This window comes from Vanellus vanellus, assembly GCF_965231255.1.
Source record: "Vanellus vanellus genome assembly, chromosome: 4".
NCBI lineage: Eukaryota > Metazoa > Chordata > Aves > Charadriiformes > Charadriidae > Vanellus > Vanellus vanellus.
This window is the reverse complement of record NC_138909.1, coordinates 76,756,162-76,772,185: the sequence shown is the minus strand read 5'-3', so window position 1 is coordinate 76,772,185 and position 16,024 is coordinate 76,756,162.

Sequence of the window (16,024 nt, the reverse complement as noted above, 5' to 3'; positions counted from 1 at the left end):
TCCATTACCTTCCCAGGGACAGAGGTTAGACTAACTGGTCTGTAGTTCCCTGGGTCCTCCTTCTTGCCTTTTTTGAAGATTGGAGTGATGTCAGCCTTCCTCCAGTCCTCAGGCACCTCTCCTGTTCTCCATGACCTTTCAAAGACGATGGAGAGTGGTCTAGCAATAACATCTGCCAGCTCTCTCAGCACTCGCGGGTGTGTCCCGTCAGGGCCCAAACAAGTTTAACATTTTGTTCTTTCAAAGCTACTTATCCTTGCTGTTAGCAAAAAGGTATACCCAGAGAGGGGAACCGCACCACAGCTTGCCAGATCTGTGAACATTCCTGTCGTGTTCCTTTAGTTTACTCATTAGCTCAAAAAGAATGAAAATGCACCTTTTTGTTCAGTAGTAGGTTCTCTTTGGCAGTTGTGAAAGAGATAGAAAAAGCATAAAAAGTATCCAGGGGAGGTATTCTCTGGCTAAATTTTCAGAAGCTTCCACTTATTTCTGTCTTGTTTTGTTTTGTTTTGTTTTGTTTTTTAAAATTGTCTATTAAGACGTCAACTTGCAAAGCAAAAAGTGGAGCTATTCAAAACCAGGAGGTACTTTGAAATGAATATGAGCATATGCTTGGTGTTTTCCCAGAGTACATCCGAGGTTTCAAGCATTCAGCCAAAATCCATATGCAATATATGCTCAGAGAGAGAAAAGTTATAATTTTCTGTTAGTTAAAGTGTTTGTTCAAAGAGAATGTAAAACTTTACAGTGATAGTGGCTCTTTGATGCTTAATTAGATTTTTAGAATACATAGTGTTCACCCAAAAATCATCTTTTCCAAGTACCTGAGGGCCATCTTATCCTTTGTTTAGCGCAGGAGGAGATCCAGCTTGTCCTTGCTACATCTTCAGTTAACTAAGACCGTTCCTCTTAATCCTACCGTAATGCTAAATAGATTGCATCAGAAACATAATGTTGATATCCAAACATTGATTAAACAACCCTGGGGCCAAATTCATATGTTTGTTTGCTTGCAGAAGAACCAAAATATGGCCTTTGCAAAAAAACCTCTGTAGCTCAATTTTTTCCATCCTTCCTCAGCAACTTGTAAATACCTGTGTATAAGTTTCTTTTACCTGTCTCCTATAGAATCTAAGCTTCCTTCCTTCCTTCTTTTTTACCCTTCTTAATGACAGTCAGATCTTTAATCTTGCCCAGTTGTGCTTTGCATCCCTGTGAATGCCTGGCTGAAGGAACCTGGGTAGCTTGGAGGTTCTGCAGAAGCTGAGCAAAGGCTCTAAGCAGCTAAATGGTGTACATAAGGCATTGAAAATGGCAGTTGGGTCTCTAAATCTATTGTGAGAATCAGTGTCCAACCTAGTTTATAAGAAGATTGGATTGAATTATTTAATGAAGATCTCACCCAACACTGTGGGCAGGAAGACAAGCAGATTCCTCTTAAAAGTATATGGTTCTCACAAATCATTACCTGAATTTCAGTGCATCCAGTTTTGTTGTCCTTGCAAAAGATCCCGAGTAATTTCCAGTCCATGGTCTCCCATGTAATTGCAAAATTATATTGCCACAGGAGCCACTGGGCTGGCACTTTCTGCAACATGATAGTTCATATTAAGTTAGCTAAACACAGACGAGTGACATATAAGCAGAAAGGCTTTTATGTTAGTGATATCCTGCACTAGATGGTGCTCTGTACATGTATTTTCTTAGGCAACACCACATTTGTAAACTAGTACAAACATTTCTCCTGATTAAGTTAATTATTGAATGATAGAAAACAAGTCAAAAATATTTAAGTGAATATAGTCCTTCACTCACTTTTGAGTTTTGAGTTTTGAGTTACATGAGTTCCTAAGGTTACCTAAACCCTGTGGAAAATCACAGCATCTAATTATCTTGAGGTATGGCACATTTAGGCAGTTAAATTGTGGTCTCTTTAATTTAAGAAGCCTTGCATTACCACAGTGGTTCGTATCTTCTGCTGATTAGCAAACAGAAACAAAACTGTGCAAGTTCGAAACACTACCTGAACTAACATATCTGCCCTACTGTATTTATGCTATGATTCCTCTACCGCTCTTCCCTGATGTGATCTCTCTATTTTTCACATCTCAGCTACCCTGAAATTCAAGAGAACTTTACTGGAGTGAGGCCTATCTTTATATGATAACACAAATAATAAAGTATTTGAATGTTTCTTGTGATCAGGAAACTGAGATTTTGTGAACACTTGTGGCACCAGCAGGATGAAATAAGTGCCTGTGCCACAGTGAATTCACTGCAGGGAGAGCAGGAAATCAATCTTCTGCTGAGAGGCCATATACCCATCTGGGAAAAGCACTCTCCCTCAAATCAGTGGGTCATTCATGTGGTACTCGCCAAATGTAAAATTCACGCTGCAGGTAATTGCTAGAAAGTCTTGTGAGTCTCACTCTATAGGCTAGTACCTAAGTTTGTATTATTACTTGCAAGATGTACAAACATTTTATCTTGTGATGAAGGGGATTTTAATGATTATAATGCATCTCCTTTTTTCTTATTTTCTAATGACTTTGAATGACTTGTTTTAAATATCCCATGGAAGTTTTTGTAATAATGCTAATTCAAATTGTTCCAGTCCTCTGTCACTGAATCCTCTCTACCTCTGTTAGGCAGCATGCTTAATTAAAGATCTCAGCACAGTTCTCCTCTATTCCTCTTATTGACTTTTCCTAGCAAGGGGCTTAAGAGCTTCTTAGTTTGTTTGACTACCTCTCTGACTCAGTACAGAAAAAAAGAAAGCAGAAAAATCACACCCATCTGGAAGAACACAAGTCACTCAACCTAAAATTTCTAAGCAAAAAGTTCTAGAGTACTGAAGGAAGGGAAGGGCTTCCTTGTTATGTTTACACAACTCAAAAAAAAAGAAGTCATTAATAACGCAACTTGGAAAAAAAAGTCATTAATAGTTGCAATCCATGACAATAACTTTAAACTCTACTTTATATTTCTCTTTCACTCCCCAACATTGAACCAAAGCAGTGGAGCCTCTAAACCTGGCATAAAAGTTTCATATATAAGATAGTAACTGGACACCTTCCCAGCTATGTAATTCTCAACTTTTTTTTTCTCTCCCCCAAAAAATGAACAAAATTAATCTTATGCAAGTCAACTGAGTCCGGTAGAGTTACACTGGGGATGAATTAGGCCTATCATCTGCTCCTCAGACAGATTATTTACATAGTGTCCCAAAGAAAACACAGCTTTAACAACAAATCCTTTCTAGTATTCTACTTCTCATTGAAAAGGTATCGGCCATATTCATTATATAGCATTCTATTGGGAGTATAGCCCTGCAAGTCTGTATGCACTCTGTAATTCATCGTATACTAATCATCAACAACCTTCTCCTGTGTTACCAGTACAACAAAAATATCTGTGCTTATGCCCAGCTAGAGCTGGAAAAAGCTAGAGCTAGAAAGCAAGGAAGCGATTGTCCATGACGTCTCAGACTTACTTGTTGATGCATGTGATAACAGGCTATACATTCTCTATATATTTCTCTATATATTTTCTCATAAGAAAGATGTTCCAATCCCCTGATCATCCTTGTAGCCCTTTGCAGTACCCTCTCCAGCAGTTCCCTGTCATTCTTGAACCGTGGAGCCCAGAACTGGACACAGTAGTCCAGATGTGGCCTCACCAGGACAGAGTAGAGGAGGAGGATAACCTCCCTCGACCTGCTGGGCACACTCTTCTTGATGCACCCCAGGAGACCATTGGCCTTCTTGGCCACCAGGGCACATAGCTGGCTCAAGGTCATCCTGTTGTCCACCAGGACTCCTAGGTCCCTTTCCACAGAGCTGCTTTCAAGCAGGTCAGCCCCCAACCTGTACTGATGCATGGGGTTATTCCTCCCCAGGTGCAGTACCTTACACTTGCCCTTCTTGAATTTCATAAGGTTTCTCTCTGCCCAACTCTCCGGCCTATCCAGGTCACGCTGAATGGCAGCACAGCCTTCTGGTGTGTTAGCCACCCCTCTCAGTTTTGTGTCATCAGCAAACTTGCTGATGGTACACTCTATCCCTTCATCCAGGTCATTGATAAATATATTGAGCAGGACTGGACCCAGTACTGACCCCTGGGAAACACCACGTGTTACTGACCTCCAACTAGACTCTGCACCACTAATCACAACCCTCTGAGCTCTATCTGCCAGCCAGTTTTCAGTCCTCCTCACTGACCATTCATCTAACCCACTCTCCCTAAGCTTGCCTATGATGATGATGTGGGAGACGGTGTCGAAAGCCTTGCAGCCTTGCTGAAGTCAAGGTAGACAACATCCACTGCCCTCCCCTCATCTATCCATCCAGTCATGCCATCATAAAAGGTTATCGGATTAGTCAGACATGACTTCCCCTTGGTGAATCCATGTTGGCTACTTTTGATAACCTTCTTTTCCTCTAGATGCTTTTAGATGACGCCCAGAACGAACTGTTCCATCATCTTTCCAGGGATGGAGGTGAGGCTGACCGGCCTTTAGTTTCCCAGGTCTTCCTTCTTGCCCTTTTTGAAGACTGGAGTGACATTGGCTTTCCTCCACTCCTCAGGCACCTCACCTGTTCTCCAGGATGTTTCAAAGATGATGGAGAGCAGCCCAGCAATGACTTCTGTCAGCTCCCTCAGCCCTTGTGGGTGCATCCCATCAGGACCTATCAGGACTTGTGGATATCCAGTTTACTTAATTGATCTCTAACTTGATCCTCTCCAACCAAAGGAAAGTCTTCTTTCCTCCAGACTTTCTCTGTTACCTGCAAAGTCTGGAACTCCTGAGAGCTGTCCTGAGCAGTAAAGACTGAAGCAAAGAAGGCATTCAGCAACTCCACCTTCTCTGCATCGTCTGTCACCACGGTACCTGTCTCATTCAACAGTGGGCCTGCATTTTCCCTAGTTTTCCTTTTGCCTCTAATGTACTTGAAGAAACCCTTCCTGTTGACCTGTTAATTCCAAGGCTGCCTTGGCTTTCCTTGTTTCATACCTGCATACTCTGACGGCATCCTTGTAATCTTCCCAAGTGGTCAGTCCCTTCTTCCATGTACTGTAAACTTCCTTCTTCTACTTGAGCTTTTTCAGAAGCTCCCTGCTCAGCTATGCAGGTCTCCTGCTTCCCTTGCCAAATTTCTTGTTCTTAGCGATGTACCGATCCTGAGCTTGGAGGAAGTGATACTTAAATCAACCAGCTCTCTTTAGCCCCCCTACCCTCTAGAGCCCTCACCCATGGCACTTCTCCAAGCAGTTTCTTGAAGAGATCAAAGTTAGCCCTCCTGAAGTCCCATGTTGCAATCCTACTTTTCGTTTTATGCATACTACACTTAATCTTGATCTCTGTCTTTTCATGATCACTACAGCCAAGGCTGCCCCCAAACTTAATGTCGTCCACCAGTCCCTCTTTGTTTGTCAGTACTAGATCCAGTAGTACACCTCTCCTTGTTGGTTCCTCCACCACCTGAGTCAAAAAGTTATCATCAATGCACTGGAGGAACCTCCTGGACTGTATGTGCCTAGCTGTGTAGCCTTCCCAGCAGATATCAGGGTGATTGAAGTCCCCATGAGAACCAAGGCCTGCGACTGTGAGGCGATTCTCACCTGTCTGTAGACATTCTGCAGCTTTTCGAAGAACACCATAACTAAAGATGAGGAATGAGCATCAGGCTGTCCGACATAAGAAGAGTTTCTGACAGGAATAATAATGTTATCAAATTCACTTTGGAGGTCTTATGGCACATCACAAAATGACTGTAGGGGAAATATGGACTTCCTTAGAGAACAGCACTACCATAATGATTTCAGCAGGTGAAAAATAATTTATATGGGTATTTACCTTTCTTTCTTACTTGATGGGCATGGGCAGCCTTTTCATCTAAGACAGCTTTAAAAAAATACTGTATCATAGACTTTGCTCATGAAAAGCCCTTACCAGAGAATACAAAAGACTACCTGTTTCCCAAGGAAACATGCCGCATTATGGTTCTTTATAATATCAGTGAGGATACAGATATTTTTGAAGAACACAGTGGAAGCTGATGTCTGGCAGCTGCCTTCTCTCTGTTATTCACCTCCTTTTTTTTTTTTTTACCTACAGTATCTGCTTTCAGTTGAATAGTGCTGGAACCAAAAATGTAAAATGAGACTTGAGAGAAGTCAGCTGCTAATAAAAGGTTCCAGTGTCCTTTCTTGCTGACCCACTAATTTAAATGCAAGCAACCAGAGAAAGCCTTCATTGGGGTGTATTTATGCTTACTCATTAAAAACAAAGATTTTCAGCCGACTGCTTCTTAGAAATGTTGTGACATAAATCTTCAGCTACAAATGTGTTTCTTCAATTATTTGATAAAAATAAATATTTTAAGCAAAGCCTGTATTATTCGCTAAAAGAAGAAAGTACCGCAGTACTGTTTATTTCACTTCTGATTTTACCATCAAGCAGTCCAGTCATAGTGGGAAGAGAACAAGTGACCAAAATTAAAATCCCTTTCCTCAGACATATGGATTTTGAAAGGCAGGGAAAATCTGGAACCCCTCTGACTCATGGATCTCATTTTCTTAATATGAAGAAGAATAAAAACAAAATGTATGCATTTTCAGTTTAAGAAGTGAGACCTGGAATTCATAGATGCAAGAGTGAATGAATGTTTTCCCTCATCAGCTCTGATTTTCTCTGTATCTTGTAGCAAGTCACTGTACTCTTTGATACTCTCCTCATGTATGAGAGAAATAGGATTTAACCGTTTTACGTAGCGCTTTGAAACCTCCTCAGGAAACATGTAATTCAAGGACTACGTTTTATTCTATTACTAGTCTAGGCTACTAGTTCTGTCTGATCCCTGTCTATAATCAGGGATCTTCGGGATTTTCACTTGGATAAAACCTTACCAGCAGCAATTCCTAAACTATATGCAACATAGGCAGAGAGGTTAAGGCTTTTGTGCAGTGTCTGCATACTGGTTTAAGGTAGCAGAACAGCTCTGTTTCAGAAGCAATTTCCACAGTGATGAATTCAATCTCGAGAAGTGTACTGTGCAAGTATTTCAGGGTATATTTAAAATGCCCAGAGTTCTCCCTAAAAGATTACCTTTGCTAGCTTACATCCAAGCTGTGCATTTAAGAGGAAGAAGTGCTGACTGTAGCAGAAGGCTCCACTATACTTAGCCCTTATTGTCTTCAGTTTTGAGTCTGGCATGATTAAGGAAGTCTGCAGCTTCAACTTCCACAGAGACAGCAGCGCTGAAGAGCAGGAAGTAATCAGCTCTAGTTGGCACCACCATCCATTATATCAATATTCACAGAGACAGGATCAGTAGCTCTTAAGAGCACTGCCTGTTATAGCCATTTTAAACACACTGCAAGCTGCTCATCGTAAATGGCAAATGAAATCCAGAAGTACAAGTCAATGCGTGTAGTATGGTATTTCAGTCAGTTTTCTGTTATACATATGAAGTCGGGAAAAAAAGTCAGGCATACAAGGATTCCTTGGAGAATTCTAGTAATACATAGGGGCTTAGAAAATGCTATTTGTTACTACAGTTTGCTTCTCAGACTGTGGAAAATTATAAAAACTGACAAACGCCCACTAATAGGAGGCTGAGCAAGAGATTGTGGTTAAGGAGGGCGCCATGTGGGACAGCAGGGATGAGTACTCTTCCGCTGCACATTCCAGCTCTGACTCAGAAGCTGGTCACAATAGAAAACATACATGTTTTTATAATCCCTTGTGCAAATAAACTGACTTCTGCGTTCAAAACATTCCGACATTGCATCTTGGTGGCTTATCTACATGCTAGCCTTAAGTTCATCTAAGAGAAAGCAAGTAACTAGCAATGAAGAAACTAACATGTTCGTTCCTACTCCAATTTAACTTTTCCTTCTACTATCCAGGACTACTGGTCTCCCAGAAAAAGGAACTGCAGTGAAAACAAAGAGAGGATTAGATTGCCCAGACAATGTTAATGACTTTGTAACTTTATATATTTGGCTTTTTCTTTTTTGTTACAGTTCATTATACTTCTAATTAATCCTTAAGACTGCACAATAGCCAAAATAACACATCTAAAATATTAATTCAAAATTTATTTGGTTTATTAATCACTTCATTTGGTTACAATGTCTTTACAGTATGAAATATCAATAACACATAATTTCACAGATAAATCCTACTGCATCCCAGATGAAGAGTGCTGTAGATATGTAATAAATGCATGACCTTTCTCATTTACCTGCAATTTTCCAACAAAATAATGTTGTTCTTATTTCAGGTGCACCTGATTCATCAGTAATCTTGTCCAATTTGTAAAATCAAGTGGCTTGAACCCTAGACAGGATGAAATTTTCTTCTAGTTTCTTATGGAAGGCCTGTCCAGCCATTAAAATTATGCCAAGAACAACAGTCTTCCAGGCCATTGCATTTAAGTTGTGGGTTTTTTTCCCTAGCAAAGGTTCTTTGGTCAGTTAGAACAAGTACTGGAGGGAGCAAAAAAAAATACATCAGACCTGTTCTAAGGAAAATAAGGATCAGTTCAGACATAAGTTTATGTAAGACCCCTAAGTGATCTATGCTGCAATGAAAAACATGGACTAAAACACATTCAGTGTAGATAGGAAAGTTTGTATTTTTTTTTCCCATTGGATTATTTTCACTCTAAATTACATATGTTTTTCTCTTGTCTTCTTCCTTTTGGCTTGTATTACAACCCGGGGTGGGGGGGGGGGAATCCTAAACTTACATTAATTTTCTTGCTCCCCTTGGATGCATACCATTTCTTTAAAACGACATACAGAAAAGGCTTGTTTTGTGTTTTCTTTACTTGTTTTCCCTCAGTCTCTTATTGTCCATTCAGTAGCCTTTCATGCATACAGAACAGCATTCAGTTTCAGTCACCAAATCAAAAGCACATGCTGTCCCTTCATTAATGTTGGAATTCATCTGTCCATATTAGCGAGGATGAGGAAAAAGAAGAGGAAAGGTTTTCATTCTCTGGTTATCTGACTTTTCACCTTTAGCCGTTCTCTTTTGGGCAACGGCTGCTGCAACACAGCTTCCTCAGAGCGTTGTTCTATTCCATCCTTTCTCAGTAAGGCTCAGATGGGGACATCTTGTCACCACACAGAACTGGTTTTGAGCTTTTTCTCTCTATTTTGTTGGTGCAAGTCTCTGTTTGGTACCCACTACCTTTATCACAATTACTCCCATTTCTCCATTATTTGTGTCTTATTATTACATATACCATACCTACTTCTACATAGGATTATTCCAGCCAGTATGAACATTAGCATAACTGGCAGTATTAAGGTGCCGTGTGTCAATGCGATACACATACATCAACCTCTGAACCCATAGAAGCTGATTGAAAGACCAGAAAAATCCCATTACTGCTAGAACAGGATCTAAGCAAAAAGCAGTGTGGTATGCTACATTACATTGTCTTGTGAGCTCAGAAGCACCATCAAGTTAGCACCTATTAACAACTTACTATGCATCAGCTGGTCTGCAGAGATTGTCAGCACGTATTACTTTGCATTTGCTATAGGCAAACTGTGTGCAAGTTAGCTTAGTCTCCTCTCCTGTCAGAACAAGTCTCATCACCATGTATTTGCTGCTGGCTAAGAGTCTGTTCATCCCCATGTCCACATTTACCACCGTGCAAATGATACTTGCTAAACCCTGCTAACTTAATCTCATCCAAGCCTCACATCAGGGAGATGCTGCAATAGCAATATGATTTATTTGTTCCTTCATCACATAAAAGTCACAGAAGCAAATAATATTCAGCACCATTTAAACAGCTGACCTACTACAGTTAAGAATGGAATTGGTTTTACTTCAGCAAAATTCTGTTTCTTCAAAACATTAAGTCTATAGTGAGGTAGCGATGAAATCACTGAAAAGTAGGGAAAGAAACTGATCGTGTAACCTTTTTCTTTTATTAGTTTCCCTTAAATAAGTCTTACTGCCAATAATTCTTCTGCAGACCCCTGTTAACCACTGTTTATATAGCTGAAAGCAAGCATATCTTGGAGCTGTTGCAGAGGCATAGCCCTTAAAGACTTGGGAGCACTTGTTTCCTGGCAGGAAACGCTTTCAAATAGGTCTGTGCAAGTGTCTTCTTCGAATTTTATCTTCACCTTCATTTCTTTCCCACAGATGGTTCCTTGAACAGAAAGATCTTAAGGAGAACTTTTAGAAGAAAAGATGTTTTCCTTTACAGAAAAAGAAGCAAAGAAACAATCAGTAATAGAAAAAAGAATGTGTGGTGCTAGCTGCTTTTCATCCTGCACTCAAGACTGAAAGTCTCCATTCCCCGTTCACTGTCTCTAATAGCTAGATTATCTCCTGCTCCTTCTCCAGCTTCTCTGACTCACCTGCCAGCATGTTGTTTGCAGAGCTCCTCCAATTTCTCCTCTGATTTGCTATGGAGCGCAACAGAAATTTGTTGGCAGCCATCGTCTCTTTATCACATCAAATAGTCTCACCTGCACAGAGCTCCAGCTAGCATCTCTAGGCACTTTTTTACACAGGTCTCTTCCTCTCAACTGTGACCAAGTCATTCATCAAGTTAGTGCCCTTTGGTTATTTAAACATCAGCTCCAGTTCAGCCTGACTGAAAACCAGGATTCTAATTTTTCTTTCTGTTCAGTCATTTCTTGACATCTACAAACCCCACCACTATTCTCTTTAGGAAGTGGGCAGGTTTGACTGGAAATCTTCATGTTGTGGCAATATAGGAATCTCTCAAACATCTTCATGTGATCTGTGATTTAACCTTTCCTAGCAGCCATGCTCCCAGCCAGTATATTTTTCTAGGTTTAGCCATCTCTCCTGCTGTAATATCCCTTCCCCATTGCCTTGACAAAGGCAATTACACTCTCAATTGTACTTATATGGATTGAAAATACTGTTTTAAAGATAGCTCTGCTGGGCCATCATCTTCACTCTACAATCTCCTTTTTTTCCTCTAAGAATACACAAATAGCCATATTTGGTATTTTTGCATAAATCTGCTTATCTGAAAGTATATTTGCTTAGGAAACAGCGTATGTGGAAAATATACCAAGGGGTAACAACTGTAGGTACAGAACAGTGAAGTTGTCATTCTGCATGTGGCTATGTAAGCTCATTGAAATGACACTGAAGAAGTAAGAGGGGGAAATTAGTCATTTTTTTTCTAACTAGAAAAAAATAGAAAAGTAATTAAAATAGTCTAGGAGAATAATATTCAAATTCTCAATCACTAATATCAGGAAGGAAAAAAAACTATGTAGATTTCTCAAAATATTAATAGGAATAAAACAATTAAATTGATAACAACTCCATAGAACATGAAACCTAATGTTTTCCTTATTACTTTATTTGCCATAGGAAAATGCTTCCAAAAATTATTCAACAGAGTTGTTCTTATGAATTGTGCTAGAAACCATGAGTCAATTCTTCAATGTGCATCTAAGAATAATGGAAGGAATAAATAATTAATAACACATACAATGTAGGGGTTGATCTAACAGATAATGGCCCACAAAAGGAAGAGTTTTATTACATTAGGGAATCAAGTGAACTATAATTAGTCTAATGGTTAAAGCATTAAGAGCATTTTCCAGTTCTCCACCACTGCTGCTTATAAATAGAGGACTGAACCTTATTTTAGTGAAAAGCATATGAAAAAAGAATTACTTAAGGAATTAATTTATCCCAGAGATCTGTGATCTGTTCACCAATACTTTTTGTGGGGATACCCACAGTCTGTTTGATTCTTCTCTGAACTGTGGAGGAGAAATACCAAGGATTCTTAAAATGATTTTACTTGTAGCCATTACAGTAAAATTACAGGAATGAGCCCAAATTGCCATCCAAAGACATTTTCAACATTTTCAGCAGGACTACTCCTAATGATTTTCTGTAGCATACATCATCAGTATGTTGTCAAAGCAGGAAGCATACAATTTTATTCAAATAGGCCTTGGGCAGAAAGGAAGTCATATGAATGTGAAGTGTGTGGTAACAAAAATTAAAGAATATTCATTAGTAATTGAGCCTTAGAAGATAATGAAGACTTCCAACGGTGGTGCTATACTTTTCTTCAACCAAAATTGGCACTGGCCTCCAGAAAGGTTTGCTTTATATTATGCAGTGCTTTAAATGTAGTCTGCATAAGCAAACAAAGGGGAACAGTACTTACCACTTGCCAAAGAAATTAAATGCAGTTATCGACACTCATTACATGTCTCCACTAGCCCTCTCCCCACCTCAAAAAAAAAAAAATCACAACAGAGTACATTAACCTCCAGCCTGCTGGAATTTTATCTGACAGAAGTCAGCCTTGTGATGCTGAGAATTACCCGTGAACACACCACTGTGTCACATGAACAAATCCGCAACATGGTGTTTTCCCAAATACAGCCAAGATAAGACTTATCACAGACTAGAAATCCACAACGAGCCAAGCTGTTGCAGTGTGAAGAGCTGCAACCCCCAAGTTCTGGCAGCAGTTTCCTAGCCAGGAGCCCCCAGCTCTGGGCCAGGTGCCCCCACTCCCCACCACACCAGACGCATTGGTACCTTGGACCAGAATCTCTAACAGCCAGTGTGAGAAGCACCTGAGTTGACAATCACTAACACTGCAATGACAACCTTCTTGGCATGTGAAGCATCTAATTCTTGAGTTATGCTGGAGCAGACTGCAGTTATGCTGCACTTGAGACATTGGTGTCTTTCAAAAGCATGACAGGAGGAAGGAGAGGTCATCTCAGCAGTTAAACAGGTAGAGCTTAGAGACCTGGAGAGTCCTGAGGACCACACTGAATCCCTATCTGGTACTTCCCAGGAGATTCCCTTAGTCACCAGGCCAGAGGCTAGCTGGGAGGAATGCCTTTCATTGTGCCTGCTGAAAAGCTGTTATTCTGAACAAACTAATCCACATTCATTGGACCAGGGAACCAAGGCATCACTTTGCAACTCAACAATTAAGATAACTAGCTGTAAGGGGGAAATTTGAATTTCAATCCCTGTTACAAGACTGCTTTTCTAGCCGATTACCATATAATAGTAAAGTACAGGAGCGACCAGTAAGAGTCAGGAGTAGAAACCCAGTGAGTTCCATAATAACCTATTCAAAACCATCCATTACTCTGGATACCAACAGGGCACAGACTTGGCCATCCTGTGCTGCCGCATTTTTACTCCTATTGATACTCAAGTTACCTGGTACTATTTCAAATTATTTACACCTGCTGCAATCACATCTATTATTAAAGGCCGATGTACACCCATCTCAGGGGAGTTTTTCTTTCCAGCCCCTTCAGAAGCATTTGTGGAGCCTACTCCTGACTAACTCCTATTGACAAGAAAGGAGGACAGAATATAAGAAACTGTCAGTTACTCCATTTCTTCACTTTCCCATGTATTGTGATATTCACCCCTTGCTTGGGTCTCTCCAATTCTTTCCTGTGCTCTATTCCTCTTTGTGGTCTTTGTTACTCCCCCTTCCCCCCCCCCCCCCCCCCCCCCCCCCCCCCTCATCCTTAGTCTTCTATTTCTCTTCCTCATTTAAGGTTTGGGGTTTTTGTTTTTTTCCTTCTTCCCTCTTCTTTCTCTTTTCCTTCCCTCCTTTTTCAACATGAAGTGACATGATACTGCAGTCTTCCTCCTATGTTTTTGAGACTCAAAATGCATGGACCAAAAGAGCTGAGGAGCAAAAAAAAAAGGTGGAGAAGCAAAAGTCATTCCTGGCTACTTAGCAAGAGAAGAAAGGGCTGTAACAAGGTTTTGATCAGAACAACTGTTTTCCAACAGCTTTTGATTAGAATCTCAGGAAAAGGACTTCCAAGAGCAAATGATGGAAAAAATGTAAATTATACAGACTTCAGTGGCCTCTCTAGTTCCTTCTCCTTCCTTGCATTGAGAGTCCTCGGCTGCTTTGAAATCCTCCTTGGTGAGATCGGACAAAAATTTTCCACCATGTAGTGATTTCAGCTATCACCATCAACCTGAATACCTTCTTCCCAGGAGGGATGATTTTAAAGGCAGGCCAGTGCAACTGTTCTTGAATTCCCTCATTACTATCTCATTTTGAAGAAATCCAAGTCTCTGGTTTTTAAATTATTTTCTTTTTTTCCCTTGATTACTGCTGTATGAAAGGCCTAAACAAACAACAAACCCAGGAAAAACGAAAGAGCCATCGGAGTGGAATGGTTACAGCAAGCGCTGAATGAACTGTGATCTTTGGTGGGATAAAGATCAACGTGACGAGCTTTCAGCTGTAGTGATCAGTCGATACTTTCCAGACCATCCCCACAGTGACAAAGACAGAGGCATTTTTAAGTTGTAATTGAGATTAGCTGCGATACATACACTTGGAGCCATGCCTGTGAACTTTGCTGAAAGGCTGGCTGCGTAAACGATCTATCACCCAGTTTCACATGAGCAGTAATCTAATGACACCACAAAAATCGCACCATGTGCATCACTCCGCACGTCCAGCCACAGCAGCGGACTCCTGCCAGGGCGCTTCAGCTGTGCGACTGAAGGCTTCGCCTCCCAAGGTCTGGAGCACCGTATAGACCCTCACTAAAGATGGGCATTATTCCCTCTCGGGGTGTCCAGGTCTTCTACAATGCTCAGTCTTGTAGCTCCAAAGCACTCTTGCTCTAATCTGGCTCGCTAGATTTGCAGTCATGTGCTAAATGAAAGCCGATGCATAATCCTGCCGACTCCAGTACGCTTTGGGTGAAGCCCATGAAGATGGGCAAGATCACTTTTCGGGGATGGGAATAAAATATTTTGTTTGTTACTACTAAGCTAACCACAATAAAAATAAATAGTTCTCTTTCATGTGGTGACGAAACAAAGCAATCATGCTCTATTCATTTTTTAATTATTAGGTTGAAAGATTCAGTGTCTTCCTGGCATGCTTAATTCTGAATCATATTCATCACGTATATAAATAGCCAGCAACTGTGTATAGTAGCGGAGGGTGGAAGGGAAGGTCAGGGAATTAGCTTGATGTCAAGAAAGCATTTCCTATGGAGTCAACAAATCTGCCCTGGATGTAGATAGAGACTCCTACATCGGCCCGCGGCGAGGCTGATGGCTGCTGTGCCCTCGTGCACCCCACGTGCCAGGTAAGGCTCTCCAACCTCACTGGCATTCGGAAGCTTCTCCTCCTTGGACATCACACAGGCAAAACATACTTTGGGGGGCTTTGTAAAGATGCTGCAACAGAAGCAGCACGGTCAGAAGGTTGAGGGAGATGATTCTCCCCCTCTACTCTGACCTGGTGAGACCCCACCTGGAGTACTGTGCCCAACTCCGGAGTCCTCAGCAAAAAGAACATGGACCTGTTGGAGCGGGTCCAGAGGAGGACCAAAAAAATGATCAGAGGGCTGCAGCACCTCTGCTGTGAGGGCAGGCTGAGAGAGTTTGGGTTGTTCAGCCTGGAGAAGAGAAGGCTCCAGGGAGACCTTATTGCAGCCTTCCAGTATCTGAAGGGGGCCTACAGGAAAGATGGGGAGGGACTTTTTGCAAAAGCATGTAGTGATAGGATGAGGGGGAATGGCCTCAAACTGGAAGAGAGCAGATTTAGATGAGCTATTAGGAAGAAATTGTTTACTGTGAGGGCAGTGAGGCACTGGCCCAGGTTGCCCAGAGAAGCTGTGGCTGCCCCATCGCTGGAGGTGTTCAGGGCCAGGCTGGATGGGGCTCTGAGCAACCTGGGCTGGTGGGAGGTGTCCCTGCCCATGGCAGGGGGGTTGGAACCGGATGATCTTGAAGGTCCCTTCCAACCCAAACCCTTCTATGGTTCTATGTGTAAAAGACTGTCCCTGTCCGCCTCCTGCTAGGGGCAGCACCACCAGCGGTGCCGAATCCCCAGCAGCCACTCCCGGGGCTCCGGGACACTGCCAGGAGCCGTTCCCGCCCCCACCGAGAGCCCCGAGCGGACAGGTCCCGGAGGGAAGCCTTGGCCCCCCCACCTCTCCAATCCAGGACGCCGAGCAGTTTTCC